Source organism: Hylobates moloch, unplaced genomic scaffold, assembly GCF_009828535.3.
Source record: "Hylobates moloch isolate HMO894 unplaced genomic scaffold, HMol_V3 SCAFFOLD_7, whole genome shotgun sequence".
NCBI classification, from domain to species: Eukaryota; Metazoa; Chordata; class Mammalia; order Primates; family Hylobatidae; genus Hylobates; species Hylobates moloch.
Window position 1 is genome coordinate 115993118 of NW_026652282.1, and position 23680 is coordinate 116016797.

Below are 23680 nucleotides of genomic sequence, written 5' to 3' on the forward strand. Positions count from 1 at the left end.
TTTTTTTTTTTTTTTTTCCGAACAGGCATAGCTAATAGGTGATATTTGGGGACCTAACCCCAGGCAATCTTCTTGCAGAATCTGAGCTTTGAACCATAAGGCCATAACTGTCTATCCCACAACTTGGGTAAATTGACAGAATGGCTGGGAAATTTTGTGATTATATAAGATTACAAAAACAGAAACCAAGAAAACCCAACGATTTTTTTAATGGGTCAAATTTGTTTGTTACATCATATCACAGAAGAAAGAGGGAGGGCAATGGAAGCAACCACCACTCAGACGCATGAAGACTTGTTGAAGACTCTTCCCATGTGTCCTTGTTGGCACAAATGGAGCTAATAGTGAATGAATGCTGCAGTGAGAAATTTCACTCAAAAGCTGAGAAACAGTCTTCTCTGAACAAACTGCTAAGATTTAGCCACCTCAACAGGGGTTCAAACTCAGCTAGCAAAGAAGCTACAGGGAAATTCCAGCACCAGGAAGGCAGGTCCCTGCTGACAGAATACTACTGAACAAAGAGGATGCTGATATATGCCACCCTCTTGAAGACGTCATGATTATACTTTTGTGGCAGGAGGTGCCTTCAGAGGTGGGGAGCTTAGAGGATAACAAATGGCTGCTGGACCTGAATGTCCATCTTCCCTATCTGTGTCTCCCTGACTCCGCTATAAAATGGGCATGACAACAATAGGACTTCCCTCGCTGGAATTTTTGTGAGAATTAAATGAAATGAATGACGGTAAAGCCGTTAGCTTGGGGCCTGACACATGCAAGCATTCAACACAAAGTAGAATTAATATAATTCAGAGCAGGGATGCAATCCACTCCATTCCACATTCACATGCTTTCAATCAGGCCTAAACATTAAGTTCTTGATCTTCCCTGGCCTTCAGAATTGTTCCTGTTGTCATTCCATTGGCTCTGGAGGATTGTATATCTCTGTAACTCATCTGTGAATACTGTGACTGCCTGAAAATTCTCACCATGGCTTTGCTGGCTGTGCCTGCCCAACGCTGTCTTCTCCCCTTCTGCCCCAGACCAGCAAATTCCTAAGACATTTAGAAGACGGGCAACAAAACCTTTCAATCCTAAATTATGGGATAAATGACAGATATTTGTATTGGTGTCTTTGGCTATGGGGCAAGGTGCTAATGACCACTGTAGTCATGGGAGAGTGTGCCCTTGACACAGTCTTTGGTACAGCAGCAGTTGTTGTCAGCACCAAGAGATGTGGATGACCACAGTGAGGGGAAGCTGGAGCTGAAGAGAACTGTTCTTCAGAGCACACATGAGAAATCCGTGAGATACACCAAAAAGTACTTAGGAAGCATTAGGGAGGGGATCTGGGGCTTCATCAAAGCAGGTTCAGTCAGAAAAGTACTGATTGGAGTTCATCATTACTATGACCCTATTTTTATCTCTATGCTGGTGTCCTGAGGAACACACGTATATTAGGTGGTTCTTGCATTGCTATAAAGAAATATCTGAGACTGGATAATTTATGAAGAAAAGCAGTTTAATTGGCTCACAGTTCTGCAAGCTGTACAGGAAGCATGGTTCTGGCATCTGCTTGGCTCCTGGGAAGGCCTCAGAGAGCTTTTTCATGGTGGAAGGCAAAGTGGGAGCAGGCACGTCACATAGCCAGGGCAGGAGCAAGAGAGAGATTTGCGGGGAGGGGTAGGTGCCACACACTTGTAAACAGCCAGATCTCATGAGAACTCATTCATTATTGCAAGGACAGCGCCAAGCCGTGAGGGATCTACCCCATGACCCAAACACCTCCTTCCAGGCTCTACCTCCAACATTGGGGATTACAATTCAACATGAGATTTGATGGGGACATACATTCAAACTATATCCACAGGTTACATTTTAGGAGCCTGATTGAATTGAAATATTTTAAGGAAGTCATGTTTCTTTCCATATATGCTCAGCTGCTAAAGTACCAGAAGGGTGCCTTTGGAAACAGATTTACCTCTCACAGGCTGTGAAGGTCTCTGAGGCACCATTACTAATGCCTTTTTTCCCACTCTGTGGGTTGTCTATTTACTCTGCTGACTGTTCCTTTTATGATGCAAAAGCTCTTTAGTTTAACTAAGTCCCAACTATTTATCTTTGTTTTTATTGCATTTGCTTTGGGGTTCTTGGTCATGAAATTCTTGCCTAAGCCAATGTCTAGAAGGATTTTTCCAATGTTATCTTCTAGAATTTTTATAGAAAATCTGCACAATCTATACATCTGACAAAGGAATCTAATATCAAGAATCTACATCAAATTCAAACAAGTCAGTAAGAAAAAAACAAACAATCCCATAAAAAAGTGGGCTAAGGACATGAATAGACAATTCTCAAAAGAAGATATACAAATGGCCAACAAACATATGAAAAAATGCTCAACATCACTAATGATCAGGGAAATGCAAATCAAAACCACCTTACTCCTGAAAGAATGGCCATAATCAAAAAATCAAAAAACAGCAGATGTTGGCTTGGATGTGGTGATCAGGGAACACTTCTATACTGCTGGTGGGAATGTAAACTAGTACAGCCTCTATGGAAAACAGTGTGGAGATTTCTTAAAGAACTAAAAGTAGAACTACCGTTTGATCCAGCAATCCCACTACTGGGTATCTACCCAGAGGAAAACAAGTCATTATATAAAAAAGATACTTGCACATGTATGTTTATAGCAGCACAATTTGCAATTGCAAATTCGTGAAACCAACCCAAATGCCTATCAATCAATGAGTGGATAATGAAACTGTGGTATATATATACAATGGAATACTACTCAGACATAGAAAAAAATGAATTAAAGGCATTTGTAGTGATATGGATGAGATTCAAGACTATCATTCTAAGTGAAGTAACTCAGGAATGGAAAACCAAACACTGCATGTTCTCACCGATATGTGGGAGCTAAGCTATGAGGACACAAAGACATAAGAAGGATATAATGGACTTTGGGGACTTGGAGGGAAGGGTGGGAGGGGGGCGAGGGATAAAAGACTACCAATAGCAGTGGCAGCTGTCGATTTTTCTACCATACTTGTAATGCTGTTCATGCTGGACATGTCAGAGTGTATACTGCTCAGGTGATGGGTGCACCAAAATCTCACAAATCACCACTAAAGAACTTACTCATGTAACCAAATACCACCAGTACCGCAATAACTTATGGAAAAAATAAAAATAAAATAAAATAAAATAAGAGTGTCTTTTTTTAAGGAAAACAAGGCACTTACGAAAAACTTGAAGCACTCCAGCTTTTGATACAGCTTTTGTTTCTAAGGCCCCAGCGAAACCCCACACCCAAGTTATCATCAACATGTACAGTCATTCCTGTGTTTGAAACTTAATCATTGGAGAGTGGGTAGAAGCTAAAATGAACAAATTACCTGATGTATCTAGAAGCCAAACCATCACAGAATCTTTCTTCCCAAATCACTTCCCAGAAGTGTTCAATTTGTGACTGAACACTTCAGTCACAAACAGTGCATGCACCCAAATGTTTTGCTCAATGTGTTTTGAGTCTAATTCCATATATTGCTGCTAAAGATTTCCAGAAAGTTGCAAAAGTTCATCCTTATTGATAGGTGATTGGAATTCAGTGACACTGCTGCTGCTCTGTAGTGTGTGCAAAGGTCAAATCAAAGTAATAAATACGATATTCTCGATCATTTCCCTATAAAACTGGGTTTCTAGCCAGGGCTCATGCCTTCACACTTGCTGAAACCAGTTCACCTTCTGCACCAGTGCTGCCAGAGAGAGCTCCCTGTGACACGGGAATCATGTTTCTGCACTTCCCACGCAGGAGCCACTCACCATATGTGGCTCCTGAGCACATGAAGTGTGGCTGGAGCTGGGAATGGCTGAAGAGTTAGTTCTATTTGAGTTTCAATAGCCCCATGTGGCAAGTGGCTACTTGGAAAGTAGCACACCACCTGAGATGGCAGGAACAACATGAAAACATCCTCCATGCCACTGCAAAAATGTCTGCCTATACATCTTAGAAGAAGACATGTCCAGCATGAACATCATTACGAGTATGGTCGAAAAATCAACAGCTGCCACTGCTACAGGTTAATAGATTGCCTTCAACATGAAGATAAAATGCTTCCAGCACTTCCACTCTGCTCCATAGTCTCTTAGTTGAGCTAATGCCCTGCACAGCTTCTCTTCAACCAGAAGGGGGCACAGACACCAGGCAAGAGCCTATGCTCAGTGATACGGAATGTTCTAGAGCCCAGGAGACCGTTCCATCCACTGAGCTGAGCTGGTCAGACCTAACTAATGTCATCTTTTCCTTCTTAAAGGGAGATGCCAGGATGAGGAGGGAACAAGTAAAAACTGCTTTTGCTGTTTCAAGGTTGTGACAGGCACTACCAACCACCAACGTCAGCAACTCAAAGGCACCTCAACCCGGCCTCAACTTCTTGGTTTGGGGCCCAGGTTGGGGAATTCTCCAGCTGCTACTGCAGTCTCTCCTCTTTCTTCTTCAGATAGAAGGTCATGTTATCGAAGATGGCCTTGTAGAGACTGCTGAAGCTGGCATCTGTGACGTTAGAGCATTCCAGCATGGCCCAGTTCCCACGAATAACACTGGAGACTTTTTTTTTTTTTTAAACACAGTGTATTCAGGAACAGAATGCCACTGGCCACCTACAGGCCTGCAGAGCACCAGGGGGATTTCATGGCAGTCTGGCAGCACCCACAGCCCCTGGGTCTTCTCGAAAGCCACATCCCACACATGGTGCTAGATTGACAGATGCTGCCTGTACAGTAAGTTAGCTGTCTGAGAATATCAAGCTGGAAGATGTAGATTACAGGAATACAGTTGCACAGAAGCGTCATGCAGTTCTCCTAACACCAGAACATGATCCCGGATGTGACAAACCTCTGGTGTCCCAGGGGTCCATCAGCCCTTGCAGACTGGCCAGGTGAGAGCAGTGCAGTTGATGGCCACTTCTGTACTCCCAGAGCCTAAGAGTGCAGTCCCTGGAGGAGGACAAGAAACAGTTCAGGCTGAGTGGGCACCACAGAGATGCGGCTCACAAACTATGTGTGCCTGAGGCAGAAGGACTCGATACTGTGAGGCGCTGTGGCCTAGCTGACCTGGATCTTCTCATCCTGGTTGGCAGTGAGGATGAAGCAGTTATCAGGACTCACAGTCACCTCTAACAACATTGACAGGTGTGCCAGGTCAAGTCTGCCGCATCTGTGTGGCTCTGAAACCAAAAAGGAGTACACATCTCCAGATTTGTCGGCCACCAAGACCTTCACCTCAGAGGCTGTAAGGTCAGGGCCATACACCTCCTTGCCATGGTCCTGACACTCAGACATTGCCATGGTTTTGTATGGAAAAGAATCAGACGCTTGTGGTCATCTGTTAAAGCAAAATAGCTGCCAGACTTGGAGGTGGATGCCAGAATCATGCCACTCCCCCAGACCAAGGGCAGCCCATCCTCCCCTTTATTTTCTTGTGACTATTCTGCAGCACTGCAGTCATAGATGAAGAGGTTGTTGTCATCATTGTTTGCAGCAGAGGTGGCCAGGAAAAATCCAGAGAGTCTACAAGAAAATGGTTAGAACTGATAAACAAATTCAGTAAATTTGCAGAACACAAAATCAACATAAAAAACTCAGTATCACTTCTATATGCCAACAATAAACAATCTGAACAAAAAATCAAGAAAGTAATCCCATTTACAATTGACAGAAATGAAATAAAATACCTAGGGTTAAATTTAACCAAAGTGAAAGATCTCTACAATGAAAACTATAAAACATTGATGCAAGAAATTGAAGAGGACACAAAATAATAGAAAGGAAAGGATTAGAAGAATCAATATTGTTAAAATGTCCATATTAACCAAAGCAATCTACAGATTCAATGCAATCCCTATCAAAATACTAATGCCATTCTTCACAGAAATAGAAAAAAAAAATCCTAACATCTATATGGAATCACAAAAGATCCAGAATAGCCAAAAGTATCCTGGGCAAAAAGAACAAAACTGGAGGCATCGCATTACCTGACCTCAAATTATGTTACAGAGTGTAGCAACCAAAACAGCATAATACTGCCATAAAAATCAGACGTATAGACCAATGGAACAGAATAGAGAACCCAGAAACAAATCCACACCCCTACAGTGAACTTGTTTTCAACAAAAGTGCCAAGAGCATTCACTGGGGAAAAGACAGTCTCTTCAAAAAATGGTGCTGGGAAAACCGGATATTCATATGCAGAAAGATGAAACTAGACCCCCATCTCTGACCACATTAAAAATCAAATCAAGTGGATTAAAGACTTAAATCTAAGACCTCAAATTATGAAACTACTACAAGCAAACATCAGGGAAACTCTCCAGGACGTGAGACTGGGCAAAGATTTCTTGAGTAATACCCTGCAAGCACAGACAACCAAAGCAAATATGGACAAATGAGATCACACCAAATTTAAAAGCTTCTGCACAGAAAAGGAAACAACCAATAAAGTGAAGAGACAACCCACAGAATAAGAGAAAATATTTGCAAACTACCCATTTGACAAGGAATTAATAACCAGAATATATAAGGACCTCATACAACTCAATAGGAAAAAATCTAATAATCTGATTTTTAAATGGGCAAAAGATCTGAATGCATATTTTTCAAAAGAAGATATACAAATGGCAAACAGGTATATGAAAAGGTGCTCAACATCATTGATCATTGAAAAATGCAGATCAAAACTACAACGATATATCATCTCACTCCAGTTAGAATGGGTTTTATCCAAAAGACAGGCAATAATAACAAATGCTGGAGAGGATGTGGAGAAAAGGAAACCCCTTGTACACTGTTAGTGGAAATGTAAATTAGTACAACCACTATGGAGAATGGCTTGGAGTTTCCTTAAAGAAACTAAAGTAGGACTACCATAGGATTCACCAATCTCACCCCTAGATGTATACTCAAATGAAAGGAAATCAGTATGTTGAAGAGATATCTGCACTCCCGTGTTTACTGCAGCACAATTCACAATAGCCAAGATTTAGAAGCAACCTATGTGTCCATCAGCAGATGAATGGAAAAATAAAATGTGGTGTATATACACAATGAAGTACTATTCAGCCGTAAAAAGAATGACATTCTTTCATTTGCGACAACACGGATGGAACTGGAAATCATTATGTTAAGTGAAATAAGCCAGGCACAGAAAAGACAAACTTTGCATGTTTTCACTCATTTGTGGGAGCTAAAAATTAAAAATAATTGAACTCATGGAGATGGAGAGTAGAAGGATGGTTCCTGAGGCTGGGAAGAATAGTCACAGGGGAGTGGGGATGGTTAATGGGTACAAAAATATAGTTAGATAGAATGAATAAGATCTAGTATTTGATAACACAGCAGGGTGACTACAGTCAACATAATTTATTGTACATTTCAAAATCACTAAAAGAGTATCATTGGATTGTCTGTAACACAAAGAAATGGTGAATGCTTGAGCTGATGGTTACCCCATTTACCCTGATGTGGCTATTATGCATTGTATGCCTAATGTATCAAAACATCTCACGTACCCTATAAATATATACACCTACTATGTACCCACAAAATTTAAAAATAAAAAAATTAAACCTTTTTTAGAGACAATATATAGGTAGTTATATGGATTTTTGTATAGATCTAGATATAGTTCGTGAATACTAACTACCCAACTTTGTGTGATTTGCCTACAGTGTGACTGCATTATCTCTTGGGAATCATCAGGAGAGGAAGTATCTTAGAAGCTAGTCTGAATGCAGAAACTCTGAATTTTGGGGGAGAAAATGAGGCCCTTCCCTTGAGCTGGAAGGGAAGTCTATGGTAAACTGTGTGGGTAAATTAAAAATTTTGACTTGGTCCCAGCTACTCGGGCACAATTCTCTCAGAATTGGGGTCATGTTATTTGTGATGGTTTTTCTGATGTGTCACCTTGGGTAGGCTACAGTTCCCAGTTATTTAATCAAACACTAAATGTTGCTGTAAAGAGAGTTTTTAAATATAATTAAAGGCTATAATCAGCTGAATCTAGGTGAGGGAGATTATCCTGGTTAATTTGGGTTGGCCTGAGTCAATCTGTCGGAAGGCCTTAAAAGCAGGGTTGAGGTTTCCCCAAGAGAGAAGAAATTCCACCTATGGACTTCAGCTTCAGCCTGTGCCTATGAATTCCAGGTTGTCCAAGATTTTTCCTTCCTGACTGCCTGCCGTAACAACTTGTTTAGCCAGACCTCACAATTGCCAATTCCATGCAATAAACAGATAGATAGATGATAGATAGATAATAGGTAGATAGATATATGGAGAAAAAGAGAGAGAGAGAGAGAGAGAGAGAGAGAAAGATAGGTAAGATATAGATATAGATACAGATATCCTACCAATACTGCTTCTGTAATTGAGTTCTTACTAATACACTCTGCAAAGGCAATTGAACTAGGGTGTTTCTACCAGTAAGATGCTAGGGCCGCAGAGGAGGGTTTGGAATTGTGTCTATACAAACCATAGGTGGTGCATCATCTCCTTGATTGAAGTTGACCACTTCAAGGCAGTTGAATGTATGTTTGGAAAAATGAAAGCCAGCAGGGATTTAGTAACTTGTAGAATTCTTAAACTGCTGGAAAGCAGGAGAAAAGAAAGCTTCAGCAAATATACTGATGTTGCAGAGGTTGGAGACAAGGCTTTGGCAAAGGAATGGAGATGAGCAAATCAGATTTGTTTAGATCAAGTGAGAGTAGGAACTGTCCGAAATAGAATACTTCCGTGGAAACATGAATGGCACTGGAATCCTGAAGGCCTCCACAGATTCTCACTTTTATCAGAATTAGGTTGTGAGGAGGATAGAAAGGAAGCAGCATGAAAGGCTTGCAGTAGTGAAGGTGACTAAGTCTTATATCATGAGCAGAAACATTTAGGGCAAACACCCAGGACCTAGGGAAGTACTGTTGTGTTGCTCCCAAGGAAGGGAATGTGGAGACAAGTAGGTCAGCTGTGGCCACTGGGAAAACCACCTGCGAGCATGTAGAAAGATACTGGGAATAGAGGCACATCAGAAAAAGGCCACAAAACTTTCTGTAGTGAGGAAACTTGGCCCTGAGAAGGATAGGCTTAATAAAGGATAGGCTGACTTCATGTCCTGCCATGGGCAACATGGAAGCCAAGATAGAATGAAGGCTGTGTTTTGCAGTATTGGATGGTGGACAGTAGTGACTATAATTGTCCAACACTTTCTATGAATAGCCCTTGACCATCTCCCACAATCATCTGTTAGCTGGTGGAGTTACTTTACCTCCTCCAGCCTCTTTTCTCCTCAGTAAAATGGAGATAACAATAGTCTGTTTCCTAGGAGTGTTGTAATGGCCTCATGAGAGGATGTATGCAAAGTGCTTCAGCCAGCTGCTTACATTTCATGAAGTATATAAGGTATTTCAGGCTTCCACATCTTTTCTGGTTGTTCCTTCTACATGGTAGGAGGATATTCCCACATCTGGCCTCAACCTTCTCAGACCCAACTAGAAAATTCTCCAGCATGTTTCAAGGATGAACTTAAGGGTCCTCCCTCCATGAGCCCTTCCTTGATGGCCCTATTAGGCATAGCTGACCACTCTCATTCCGTGAACAGTCAAACAAGCTTCTATAGATGTCTTGGGGGGATTCAGTGAAGAGCACAAAAAGTTCAGGCCAATCCAGGCTCTGGATTCCTCGTCTCCCATCCAGGATGCTCCAATTCCTGACTGCTACTGCTTTTCAAGTGAATTATACTGGAATGGCAACCAGCCTACGTTAAAGACTTGTTTAAAGCCATGGCCAGTTGCAGAATAGACTAAATGCATCATTTAACTGTAAGTAAGAAACCCCCAGCATGGCCCCCTAAGGGATCAGTGCAGAGACATGCCTCTGTTTTATCTGTCTTGGAACGTTTTCAGGGCTGCAGCAGCCTTCTGAGAAGAGTTTGATGAATTAATTTCAAAGCAAATATATTACTCTTAGCTATCTAGTGCAAGGGATAACAGATGGGGCAAGCAGTAGACAAATCAAAAAAGCTTGGGAAAAAAGAGGCTAGGGGAAAAGATAGAAAGGAGAACGAGGGCTTTGTAAAGCTTCTGAGTACATTAAGGACTCTATAAGCCCATGCACTTGCCCAGGAATGGGTGGATACTCAAAGAAGACCTGAGAAGACCTTGATCTTTCACCTATGGCTGACATTTAAGCTCTGCACAAGCATATAGTGTAGGCTAGGTCAGAAATGTAACACAGAGTCAATCTACTATTTTTATTTTTGTCTCCTAGCATGCAAGGAAATCTCCGTCCTATTATTAGTGGACCACTAAGCTAACAGAACAAAGACTTTAGTGAACACACATAACAAAGGATAGAGTCTTTAAAAATGTTTCTAAAAGTCACCAAAAAAAAAAAAAAAAAAAAAAAAAAGAACGAACAAACCTACAACCCACGATAAGCAGTAACAACAAGCCCTGGAGAAAGAGATAATCTGATTCCCTAAGTTACTGCATTATAATGTTTTAAACGTCCAATTTTCATCAAAAATATGTGATGCCTGCAAAGAAATTAAAAACTATGACTCAAGTACAGGAAGAGAAAGAACAGATACCGTCCCTGAGGAAGTCTGAATGTGCTTCTTACTAGACAAAGACATTAAATCAATTGTGCCTCACCTGGGGTTCCTGAGGCCTTTATGTCCCCACTACTATTAAAATAGGCCTTTCCTGGGATCCCTTTCCTTTAACAACACTTTCTGCTTTCTAATCCATATTGCTAACTCAACCTGACCATTATAGTTCTCATTGAAAGTTGATTGGCATTCTACTTTGTAAATCAATCCTTGGTAAGCTTGGCTTAACTCTTGGCTCTTGCAAAATGTGTTCATGACTCTGAAAAGCTGAAGACCAGCCCTTAGACATGGTAACCGAGCAGATTCTGATCATATCTCTAAGTGCCTATGGCACACTCAAATATAAAAACTCAAAATGTCCCAAGTTGAACTTGTCTTTTCTTAAAAAAAAAAAAAAATCCCTCTCTTCTTTCTTGGTTCCCTCTCTTGAGCGGTGTCACCATCATCTACCTAGAAAGTCAAAAGACATCTCTGAGTCAGCTGCATCCCACTTCCCCAGGAAAAACAGTTAAGACAGACTTCACTTCTTATAGTTTCAAAAATCCATCCCACACTTCATCCTCATCAGCCTTAACTTGGTTTGGATACACTTTATGTTCCCCTATGTCAGCAAGTTTTTTGTTACTGTCCATGTTTCCAGGTTTTCACCCACATCTCCACCAATGCTAAATTTATGCCCCTCATCCCAGGTAAGGTGATCCATAGAAAACATAAATATGACCACGCCACTCCCCTCTCCAAAATACTTCAACAAAGAATATCAACTTATGATAAAGTTTGAATTCTAAGACCCATTAAAAGCTAATTGCTGCCCTTACACCACTTGTTCTCCCTCTCTTCCACCCGAGGATCTGACAACCTGATATATCCTCCACTGCTGACAGAGTGATGTACTCTCCACACAATCTAACCTTATCCTTCCTCTTTCAATCCTTCTTCCCACCATGAACATATCCTTATTTCACCTGCTGTCTTCAGGACAAAGTTCAAACTCCTTTATCCTTCTGATGTTAGTGTTTGCTACACCTCCAACTTGGCTGGATTGTAGATATGGTCACAAAGGCAGATGAAGAAAGGCATACTAAGCAAACTCAGGAAATGAGCTAGTCATTAATGTCAGGCAGACACTGGCATTGGGGAAAGGAAAGAATAAGAACAACTGAAATTCTTCCCAGAATGACTGTAGATAAAATAAGGGAGCAGAAAAGTTATCAAAACCATAGGCTGGAACCATATAGTGAAGGAATAAACTGTGACCATCACATTCGTTACTCTAAAAGCATAACAAGTTGAAATTAATGACATAAAAGTAATAATTGATAACAATTAATATTACATATTGAATTCGTATAAATTATCAATAGTACTAGAATGAATAATTAATATTTATATAAGGATGATCTTCAGTCATCAGGAAAGGGTACATTATTTTCAGGATGCTTAGTTTAAGAAGCAGAGGTCACGTGTAATTCTTTAAATTCCTATGAAAGAAGTATTAAAAGTTTGGGTGCTCAAAGCTGACACTGATCTGTAAAATGTATATATACATTATATATAATAGTATATATAATATATAGATAATATATACATATATTGCAATTCAATCTCAAAAGATGCTCGGTACATGCAACTAAAATACTTAAACCATATGTTAGATATTTGTTATCTGCTAGGGACTTGTACCAAAAGCTTTCCTTTGATTTTGACAGACAGGTTGTGGTGAGTATTATTACTACTATTTATCAATTAGGAGATGTAGACTCAGGAATATCATCTACCCGCCCATGATCACAATCTGAGTGAGTGGTGGAGATAGGATCCACATCTGGGTCAATCTGACTCCAAAGCTATAATTTCCTTGTATCTCAGTTTCACAAACTTTCCCTTTCTTTTCACGGCAGAGGGGCCAGAAATTGGCAGAAGATGAAAGCAAACATATTTTTTGAAAGAGAGAAATGCAGAAAGCTTGGATAGTGGAGCAAAGTCTGGAATGGCAGGGTGAAACCCTCCATAAACTTGTTCCTCCTTAAAAAAAAATGCAAATACTGGCAAAAATTGTCACAATCAACTTTTTTAGAACTCTGGAAATTAAACAAAGGTTTGCAAGAATCTGAGAAGCTTTTATTAAACAAAAGCTGCTGAGTCTCAATAAGAGCAGCAAGGCTTATGACTTTTTAACTTGAACTATCCCCATTCCTTTCTCACCAGCTTCACAGGAGCCTTAAAATCCAGCAGCCTCAAAATCGTGGCTGTGAAAACCATCAGGCTGAAAAACGATTCCTCCTCCACACCCAAAAAAAGCCAAAATGTAAAAAGTCCAAATGTCCTTCCATTAATAATGGTTATCTCTGAGTGTGGAGTGAGATTTGAGACTTTTGCTTTTTACTTTATAACACTTCTATACAATTAAATTATTATGAGTGTAACTTTTAAAATAAATGACACAATAAAGATAAAACAGGAAGAAATCATTCCTGAAAATGCTCTAATGAGTGAAGGATGGTAGATGGAAATTATACAGAATTGTTTATGACTATTTCTAATTTTAAAAGTATATAAAATATTGACTTTTTAAATGTGGTGTTCTGTCTTTAACTTTCATTTTAGTGAAAGTCAAAAACAGCTTCTAAGAGCTTTTATAGACTCACAACTTGTCCTTTGGTTTCTGATTCTACTTTACCCACAGCGTTCTAAGTCCTTCAAATATAAATTATTTTACCACAGTGATTTTCAGGGATTTAACCGTAACAAGTGGGGAAAGGCTACAGTGTAGGACTTTGCTGGCAAGCTTGCTCTGCTACTCTTGGCAAACATAACTGTGAGTTAACTCCAGCTGTAATATTAAAGCTAACTGGAAGTCATTATAAGCAGCTTTTTGCTCACAATGTTATAGTCTGTCCTGGAGCCTGCAACTATTTTTGACAGCATAGAACAATGCAACCTGTGCCTGAGAGATACAGTAGCAGTAGATACAGTAGATACTATATATAGCTGCCTACTGTAATAACATCTCCACAATTATTCAGGAAGCCTAGGAAGTGTGAATGAGCCTAAGAAGAAACCTGCTATGAAAAAAGATCCCCCCACCTCCCATTCCAGACACAACAATTACACATTTTGTTTGAAACCAGGAAGTAACCTGCGACATTCAAATTCTCCCCATAATTATTGGAAAGTATATCTGCTTAAGACTAGGGAGTAACCACTGTAATCAAATTCTCGACAAGTATCTACAGATCATGGCTAGGATTCAGATGGCCTTTGAAGGTCCTGAAATTGGAGCTCTAATTTTTGTGCATGTGTGAATTTGGGTGAGAGACTATCACTTTCATCAGTTTCCCACGGTGGCCTGTGGCCAAAAGAAATCTAAGAGGTACTGATCTTAGGGTTTCCAGTATTAGACTAGGAAGTAACAGACTGGTAAAAGATGTCCCTCTCCTCCCCACCAGATCCTTCAATGGCAGCTCTAAATCTGGATTCATCCCTGGACCTGCAGTTTTTTGACACTATACTCAGGCAGAGGATGGAAGCACTGAAGGGCAAGCTGGAGGTAGGAAAACAGAACGGTGTTTCCAAGATCCTGACCTGAAAGCGCCTTCAGGGAGAAAGATCTATCTCTGCTTTGAGAGTAACTAGTTTTAAGCAGGCTGTGATGCCTAAAGAAAGAAGCAGAAAGCTGGTTGTTTCTGGATGTGAGTACCAGATAATGAGCAACTGCCGAGTTAGGGGCCACCAAAGATCCAGTTTCTAGTTGGATTCAAAGAAATTGACCCTGATGCCCAGCCAAGATAAGACCAAGAGCCAGGTCTGAGGGAGTTAATCTGCTTAGCCTAGAGTAAAGCAGGCCAAAGCGACGCATTAACATAATATATAGGGAGAACCAAGTGGCATCGCAAGTCCAAAAATTTCCGTTTTAGTCTCAGCTCCTAGGCTAGCTAGCTGTGTGCACTTGAGCAAGACCCTTAAGGTTTTGGGATACCATTTCCTTCTCTGCAGATTGTGAGCTTTAGACTAATGACATGCATAAGCATATATCATTGAGTGTTTCAGGTGCAAAACCTTTGTTTATGTTTCTAAAACTCAAAACATGCTAATTTAGGAGCTAATTGGAGCCAAGTAAGATGTTATCGATTTACTCGTGATTTATTTATTTAAACTGACAAACTGCACATATTTATGATATACAGCATGATGTTTTAAAATATGTATACATTGTAGAATGGCTAAATTAAGCTAATTAACGTATGTATTACCTCACATACTTATTTTCTGTGGTCTAGATTCTTAAAAAGTACTCCTTAGCAATTTTCAGGTATACAACACAATGTTATTAACTGGGATCTGGAGATGCCTCAAATTTGTAGTGCAGTAGATTTTGATGTCTTAATTGCTAACTCAGGGTGTTCAGAATTGAATGAAATTCCAGCTAGGAAAGCTCTAGAAGTAAAATTATGCTCAGGACTGCAGCTGGAAAATCTCTGTCATAAGTCGTAAGAAGAGAAACAAATGCATTAATCCCTCTGATGGAGGTGGCAGAATTGATCAGAGGGAAACTTGAGAAGGATCCTGTTTTGGGGTGCAACTATGTATCACATGGATCAAGAAAACCTTTCAGGAAAGATTCTTAATCTATGCAGAGGATCACCATAGAGGCTGGCCCACACACTCTAAGCTGAAAGATATATTTGTGAAGCATTGAACTTCAGAAGTAGTTGATGAAATATATAGGAATAGTCACCTATGTCACTGGTAAGAATGTCAATTGGTCTAACCCTTTTAAGAAGCAGTTTTCAGATATTTATTTAGAGCCATAAATTAGATGAAATAGTTTGTGTGCTCTGACCTAGCAATTCTAATTTTGAGGACTCTATTCTAATGAAATCCAAATGATTGAAAATTCATCGTGCACAGGTTGTCATCACAGTGCCATTTATCTTACCAGAGTATGGAACACGAAACACAAGGCATGCAAAACCACTGACGTTCACTGTAGTCTAACCCCTTCCCACTTCCTTAGCCCTCACTGAATGCCCAGCATACACATGCATCCTTCTTTCCATTTACTTACTTGCAAAAATGTTCCCTAATCTCACTATTTTCCATGCATGACGCTAAAGACACTTACTCCCTTTCTGAAGGATACAACCCGAAGTCTCATCCCTGTTTTTCATCAAGCTTCAAGTGCAACACCTCTGAGCGATTGGCCTTCCTCTTGTTCATTTCTGAATGCAGAATCTCATAGTAGGCATAAGTGTATGGACTTCTGCTTCTGGTGGTTGGCATAGTGATGATCTTTACTATTCTCCACATAATGGCAGTCCTCTCTTGAGACTAGTAATTAGCAAAACCACTTTGGACCTTGATCCAGCAATCCCACTTCCAGGTGTATATCCAAAGAAAATTAAGTAATTATCTCAAAGAGATATCTGCACATTCATGTTCATTGCAGCACTATTCACAATAGCCAAGATATGGAATCAACTTAAGTGCCCATCGATGGATGAATGGATAAAGAAAATGTGGTGCACATATACAATGGAAAACTATTCAGCCTTAAAGGGAAGAAATCCTGGATCTGAAACAACATAGGTAGATCTGAAGGACATTATGCTAAGCTAAATAAGCCAAACACAGAAAGGCAAATACTGCATGATCTCATTTATGTGCAGAATCTAAAAAAGTCAAACTCATAAAAACAGAGAATAGAACAGTAATTATCAGGGACTGCCAGGTGGGAGAAATGGGGAGATGTTGCTCAAAGAGTACCAAGTTTATAAGATGAATAGGTTCTGGGGATCAGGACCATGAATCTGGGGATCCGTTCCACGAACGGATCAGGATCTCTTCCAGACCTTTGTCAATGCTGCTCTTTTCTGCTTGGAATGTCACTTCCCTCTGAAACTCCTTGTCTAACTAACTCTTACTCATGTTTTATGCATTAAAATTACAACATCACTTCTTCTTAAGTCTTTCCCTGCTCTCTAAAGTCTGGGTTAAGTTCCTTTCCTCTGAGCTCCCACAGCTCTCTGGACCTCTTTCATATACCACTTATCATGCTGCAAAATGATTGCCTGTTCAGCTGCCTGTCACTTTCACCAGACGGCTATGGACTGCCTTGTTCTTCTTTGTGATCTAGCATCTCACCAAGATGATGGCGTAGAGTAGGATCTTGTACCTACAGTATGTTTTCAAGTGAAATCAATACAGCACTTTGTTGTGATATGACAATATGTAAATAAATGAGTATGCTGTGTTCACAGGAGAGAGATTGAATAGGCCTGACTAGAATAGAAGATGCAGAAGCATGCTAGGAGTTGTGGGAATTAAGGATGAGTGGGTGCCAGGATGAGGCCTGAAGGGAGGGTCTTGACAGGCTAACAGATGAGTTTACACTTTCTGCTCTTGGAAATCCATGGAGTCATTGAAAAGCTTAGTACAGAGGAGTGAGTGGTGTGTGTGATGTTAAAGGATCATTATTCTGGTATCAGTATGTAGGATGGATAGAAGGTGGGTATCACTGTGGTTATCCAGGCCAGCTAGTGATCATTTGAGCAGGAGAAATGAGGGCCTGGGCTAGGTTGGAGGTGGTGGAGTTGGAAAAGACCAGATGATGATAGTAAATTTTAAATAATCACCAACAGAAGCCTTGGAAAATCACCTCAGAATACATTTATAATAAATAAACAGATTATTGCAGTCTATTTTTCAAATTCAGATAAAATCAAGTTAAAATTTAAATCAAGTCTTGAAAATAGTCACAGATTAGGGTAATTGAATGTGGCTGCTAGGGAAGCCAGTCTCACCACTTTACAGCCTCACTTCATGAACCTCAGGTAATTTGTATTTTTGGTGTGAGGGACTTATTCCCTCTCCAAGCCTCTGCACTCCCCATTCCATGAGTTCCAACATGGAAGGACTCCTAAAATCACCTCCCCAACTGGCCTTAAGTTAGGAATAATTCTGCTGACTTGATACAAGTTTTTTGTGTGTGCGTAATTCTGCTGACTTGATACAAGCTAGTGTGTGTGTGTGTGTGTGTGTGTGTGTGTGTATTCAACTGTTCTTTCAGAGCAATAGCATCTAGAAACACAAAGCTGTTATAGGCAAGGTCCTTTATTTGATGGATATCCTGAGCTGAAGAGTTGCTTAATACACACACACACATTCACGTGCACACACATGAATATGCACACATGTGTGCACATACACATTCTAAATAGAAAAAATGAATGAATTGAATGAGTTAGCCTAAATTAGAGGAATCTGCCATACAACATAGAAATAGAAGAACTCCAGTTTCTCTGCATAGATTAATGACAGTGAGTCCTAAAGCAATGCCAGTCAAAATAAGCTAGGAAGAGATATCCAGAATGGGCATATAAAAGTTATTAGGAATATAAAACAGCATAGTCAATTGATATGTAGATTTAATTTCTTCATTTGATATTATATGGAACTCATTAGAGTGAGGCGTTTAAGAGAGCTGGTTCTGCAGTCAGCCAGACCTGTCTCAAGTCCTAGCCACCACTTGCTAGCTATGTGATCTTGGGTACTTTGGCCTGTCTACGACTCAGTTTCCTCAGATGTCAAATGGAGGTACATATAATACTAATTCCATATGTTTTTTATGAAGATTCAGAAAATAGATACAAAGAGGCTGATAGATGATAGTGCTAAATACATAATAGCTGTTGTCCTTTAAATGCAAATGTAAGGGTTTATGTCCCTTATTAGTAATGTTTTCTCAACTGGCCAGATGGAAGACCACCACAGTGGAGTCAGAGGATGATGATGGAGATTATTAAGAAGCCAGAGAGAAGAGTCTCCACTGAGGTATAGGTGAACTAGAGCCTTCATTATGCTAACGTATGTCTGAAGAATTTTATAATAATTGATTGGTACTGGCTAATCTTCTATAATAACATAGTGTACTTTCAAAAAGCTACCCATATTATATAGTTACTGTGGAACTGAATGTGAAATTATGTTCAAAAGGCTTTTCTCTCTCAAATGTCCCTCTTCTGGTAATACTTCAAGATTTTGGACACCTGGGAGGCTGCTATTCAAGGAGTCATTCTTTTTTACTCTATTGCACTCTTAAGAGCATTGTCTCTAGAACCAGACTACCTGGACTCAAATACTTGCTGTACTGCTTGATAGCTTTGTTGTCTTAGGAAATTTAATTAAGCTCTCTGTTTCTTGGTTTCCACATCTCTAAAATGACAATAAAAATAGCACCTCCCTCATAGGACTGTTGTGAGAATTAAATGAGATAATCCCTATGCTACCATGTATTATTATGTTTTTATGTACATGTACTGTTTTCCTAACCAGATTGTAGCACATACCATTGAGAGAAGGAACTGTGCCCTATTTATCTTTGGAGTCAATGTCCATGGACATATGCTGTTGAGTACGAGGAAACTTAAAGTAATATCTTTCTTTAATACATAGATTTTCAAAGGCTACCACAAGGTGGTTTTAGTTGACATTTTCTATTTAGTCTAAAAGTAGGTCTGTGCAATGGGTCATCTGCCACTCTAGCTTTATAAAGCAAACCAGACAGTTCTCATACAATAATGGGTGTCTTAACTACACTTATAATCCAATGTGCAGCATAAAGTTTTTGCCTTTATTTTGAAGAAATCCCAAAAGGTGAAAGTGATTTTAGCAAAGTAAAGTATTTCTGCTGTAGCTATGGTATTGTATGGGACTTTTAGGCTTGCTTTCTCAAGAGTCTTTTTCTGGAGAGCATGTAATTGGCCACATTTGGATCCATCCTAATTTGTTGCCTAGTGATGGCAAAAGGAAGTCACCCTATGGTGAACCACAAGTCTGTTTGCCATTTTGGTTTCACACAAAGTGGCTTTGTAGCAATGTTTAGCAAAAACAACACAGTGCTCATTCGATCTCAAAATGGTTACGTTGGGAGGATTCTATATTCTGATTCCCTGGTTTGCTCTGGGGTGCCCTAGGACCACTGTAAGATTTGGGTTGAGATAAGAAAGGGTCCAGTGACTCCAATAAAACCCTCTAGTTACTTAGCATCACTCTCTACAAATCTGGGTTTTTCAGAAACTCCAGGGGGAACTGACGATTCTGTATACCCCTTCAAGATTTCCTAACTGGCTTCAGGGGTCTGGACTCAATTAGAATCTACTCTCTTATCAACTCGTATCCTTCAGGCTCTTTGACAGCCTTACTCTCCATATACTTGGATTAGTTTTCTAGGGCTACTATTACAAAATACGACAAACTAGGTGGCTTAAAATAACATAAACGTACTGTCTCACAATTCTGGAGGCTAGAAGTCTGAAAGTGTCAGCAGGATTGTGTTCCCTCTGAAACCCCTAAGGGAAATTCTTCCTTGCCTCTCTTTTAGCTTTTGGCGGTTGGCTGGCAATTTTGGCATTCCGTGGCTTGTAGATGCATCACTCCAATCCTTTGTCTTCACATAGTATTCTCCCTGTGTGTCAGTCACATCATCTTCTCTCTGTTGCATATCTGTCTGTGTCCAAATTTCCCCTTTTTATAAGGACATATATTATAAAATCATATTGGATTAGGGCCCATACTAATGACCTCTTTATGGATTATCTCCATAAAAACCCTATTTTCAAATAAGGTCACACTCTGAGAATGTGCCCGGGAATTAGGACTTTAACATATCTTTTTTGGGGGGACGGGGTGGAGGAGAACACCTCAACCCATAACATACCTGCTTGTTGTTGTTTTGGTTTGTTTTTTAAAATTCACCAGATTTCAGTTCCCTGGCCCTTCCATGTTGTTCTAGTCAATTAACCCTTTTCTGTCTTTAATTCTTTCCTGACCTAGACTAGACCTGTGGTACATTATTCAATGACTCTGTATCTCCGTTATACTTCCATTCCACTTTCCAGAAAAACTCTAACCCTGGGTCAATTCAACTGCACCTGCCTTCTTTGTGCCTTCTTACTCTAGAGTTGCTGAGTGCTGCAAGAGGAAATCTTGCCACTATGTGGATGGGTGCCAGCCACTACACATTCATGATCTCCAATTCCAACTCAGTCCTTGGATGCTGTCCAGGGTCCTCCAGAGATACAGAAACAATAGGAGGTGTGTGTGTGTGTGTGTGTGTGTGTGTGTGATTTTAAAGAATTGTCTAAAAATCTGTGGAGGCTGGAAAATCTAAATTCTGTAGGACAGACCAACAGGCTGGAGACCCAGAGAAGAATTGAGACAAGTTGATACATAAGATTAATCACCATATACCCTCATGTTCCACAAGAACTATTTGAAACATTCTCTACTCTTCTTAACCTTCAGTCTTAGTAAAAAGGACTTTGATTCCCACTCTTTAGGGAAAATGGCCATTTTCAGTCAGAAAGTCCCTCACCTTTTCTGCCTTCATGCCATTAAAAACCCACCCACCCCAGCTGTGATCCTTGCCTCCTCTCTTCCTGGCACAGAGGAAGGGAAGTCACTCCTAAGCCCAGTCTCCCCATCTGTACTCTGGGTTTTAATTATCACTGCATTTTCAGAACCTATATGGTGTAAGGAATATGGTGGTCCTTCCTTAAGCATATGTTGAACGACTGAATGAATCCCTTCCTAAGCCCTTTCTTTCATTCTCCCCTCTTTCCCTCTATTCTCAACCTCTCCTTCCACTCTTTAATATTTCTCTGTAGTATTTAAACAAACTCAAGTCTTTACTACTATGGAATCGGCATCCTTGACCATGTTTCTTCTTCGAAAAATAAAAATTATATAAAAATTGTATATATTTAAGATGTACAGTGGGATTATTTGATATATGTATACATTGTGAAATGATTACCACAATCAAGCTCATTAACATACTCTTCACCTCACATATTTACCCCTTCTTTTGTATGTGGTGAGAACATTTAAGATTTATTCTCTTAGCAGATTTTAAGTATACAATACATTTCTTGTTGTAGAAACGAAGTCTTACTATGTTGCTCAAGCTGGACTTGAATTCCTGGGCTCAAGGGATCCTTCCATCTCAGCTTCCCAAGTAGCTGGGACTACAGGCATGTGTCACCACACCCAGATTACAACTTATTATTATTAGCTGTAGTCACCATGCTGAAGTGTTGATGGGGAGAGGGGAGGGAAAAGTGTTATGAGAGCACTTAAAAGGAAACATTTAGTCCTACCTATTGGAAAGGAGAGAATCAAAGAAAATAGAGACAGTGAGAGTTTGATTGTGTTGTAGACATCTATGTATTGTGCCTGCACCTAGCACTCTCCTGGGCACATGGAAAGCACCCAGCAGTTGATTTGTTAGCTCACCATTCTGTCTCTTCATCAGCTAGGCCATTTAACAGATTCATTTTGGCCGAGGAATGCTGTATTAGTTATGCTGTGGTAGCAACACCAAAAATCTCACTGTCTGACTACAACAAAATTTAATTTCTTGCTCTCACAAAATCCATTGCAAGTCCAGGTGACACTCTGAGGCAGCTTTCCTTCGTGTGGTAACTCAGTGGTACCAGCTGCTTTGATTTTGTGGCACCCGAAATCTCTGTACATGCTTCCATAGTCACTTCAGGCATGGGAAGAAAGAGTGGAGGGTCTCACTCAGACAGTTAAATAATGTAATCATAAAAGTATCACTTCATCTCACAATTCATTAGCCAGAATAAGTCACATCGTCTGTCTCAATAGCAAAAGAGAATGGGGAAGTGGAATCCTTCAGTGTGCTCAGAAGGAGGAGAACCAACTAGACTAACATTAGCTAAGTGAATGCTAAATTTCACTTAAATAGATTTATTTATGCTATGGACTGAACGTTTGTGTCACTCTCCAAATTCATATATTGAAATCTAATCACCAAGGTGATTATATTAAAAGGTCCTTGGGGTTGATTAGGTCATGAAAGGATCTGCCCTCCTGACTGGCATTACTGGCCTTATAAATGAGGCCCCAGAGAGCTGCCGTGCTGCTTGCACCATGTGTGAAGATGTATAGAAGGCACTATCTATGAGGAACAGGCTCTTACCAGAAAGCAAATTTGCTGGTGCCTTGATCTGGGACCTCCCAGCCTCCAGGACTGTGAGCAATAAATTTCTATTCTTTATAAATTACACAAAATACTTTGGTTGGTGCAAAATACTTTAGGTTGGTGCAAAATACTTTAGGTTGGTGCAAAAGTAATTGCGGTTTTGGACCATGAATTTTGAATCATTATAACTAGGCTCAAACACATCTTTATTAATCAAAATAGGAACCATTACAATTGATATAGGAGTTAAGAAAAAATTACTTAGGTAGATAGTAAGGGTATGGGAGTCCCCAATAAGGCTTTTCTTTTTAATGAAAAGCAGCCCCAAATTATTTTCCTTTCTAATGAAGAGCAGCCTGTAAAATTAAGCTGCAGACACAGATACCAGCAGTTGTGCCAATCATGTTCAAGATGGCAGCTCCATCTCCCTTTCTCTTTGTCAGCCACTTGTGTACAGTAAGAAGCAGACAAGATGGCACCGATCAACTGGAATACCCATTTGCATAATAAGATTAGGGTGGGGCGACCCTTCTCCCACGCACTATGTAGACGTCATAACTGATCGAACCAATCTATGAGCCCTATGTAAATCAGACACTGCTTCCTCAAACTGGACTATAAAACTCGGCACATTCGCTTCAGTGGTCCTTTTTTTTTTCCTCTTGGAGACCCTCTTTTGGTCTTTCTCAACATGAGGAAGCTTTTTCTCTCTTTTCTTCTTTTTCTGTTAAACTTTCTGCTCCAAAACCCACTCCTCTTGTGTGTCTGTGCCCTGAATTCCTTCCCTACTGAGACCAAGAGCTAGGGTATATACCCCAGACAATGGAGCTCTTTCACAATCAACACATTTTTGCCAAAGAGAAATAAGTTTGTCTATTTCTGTAGCATAAAAATCCATGCTTTGGGATTCGATGAACTCTTGGAAAGTATTTTCTGCCTCCTGCTGGTTGTGGAAGCATTTTCCCTGCAAAAAGTTGTCGAGATGCTTAAAGAAGTGCTAGTCAGTCGGCAAG

At 40.1% G+C, this 23680-nt stretch overlaps 1 pseudogene; it reads right to left on the bottom strand.

Annotated features, from left to right (window-relative positions):
• The window catches only part of LOC116811198 (tRNA (guanine-N(7)-)-methyltransferase non-catalytic subunit WDR4-like), a 68086-nt pseudogene that overhangs the window by 4179 nt on the left and 40227 nt on the right, over nt 1–23680 (bottom strand).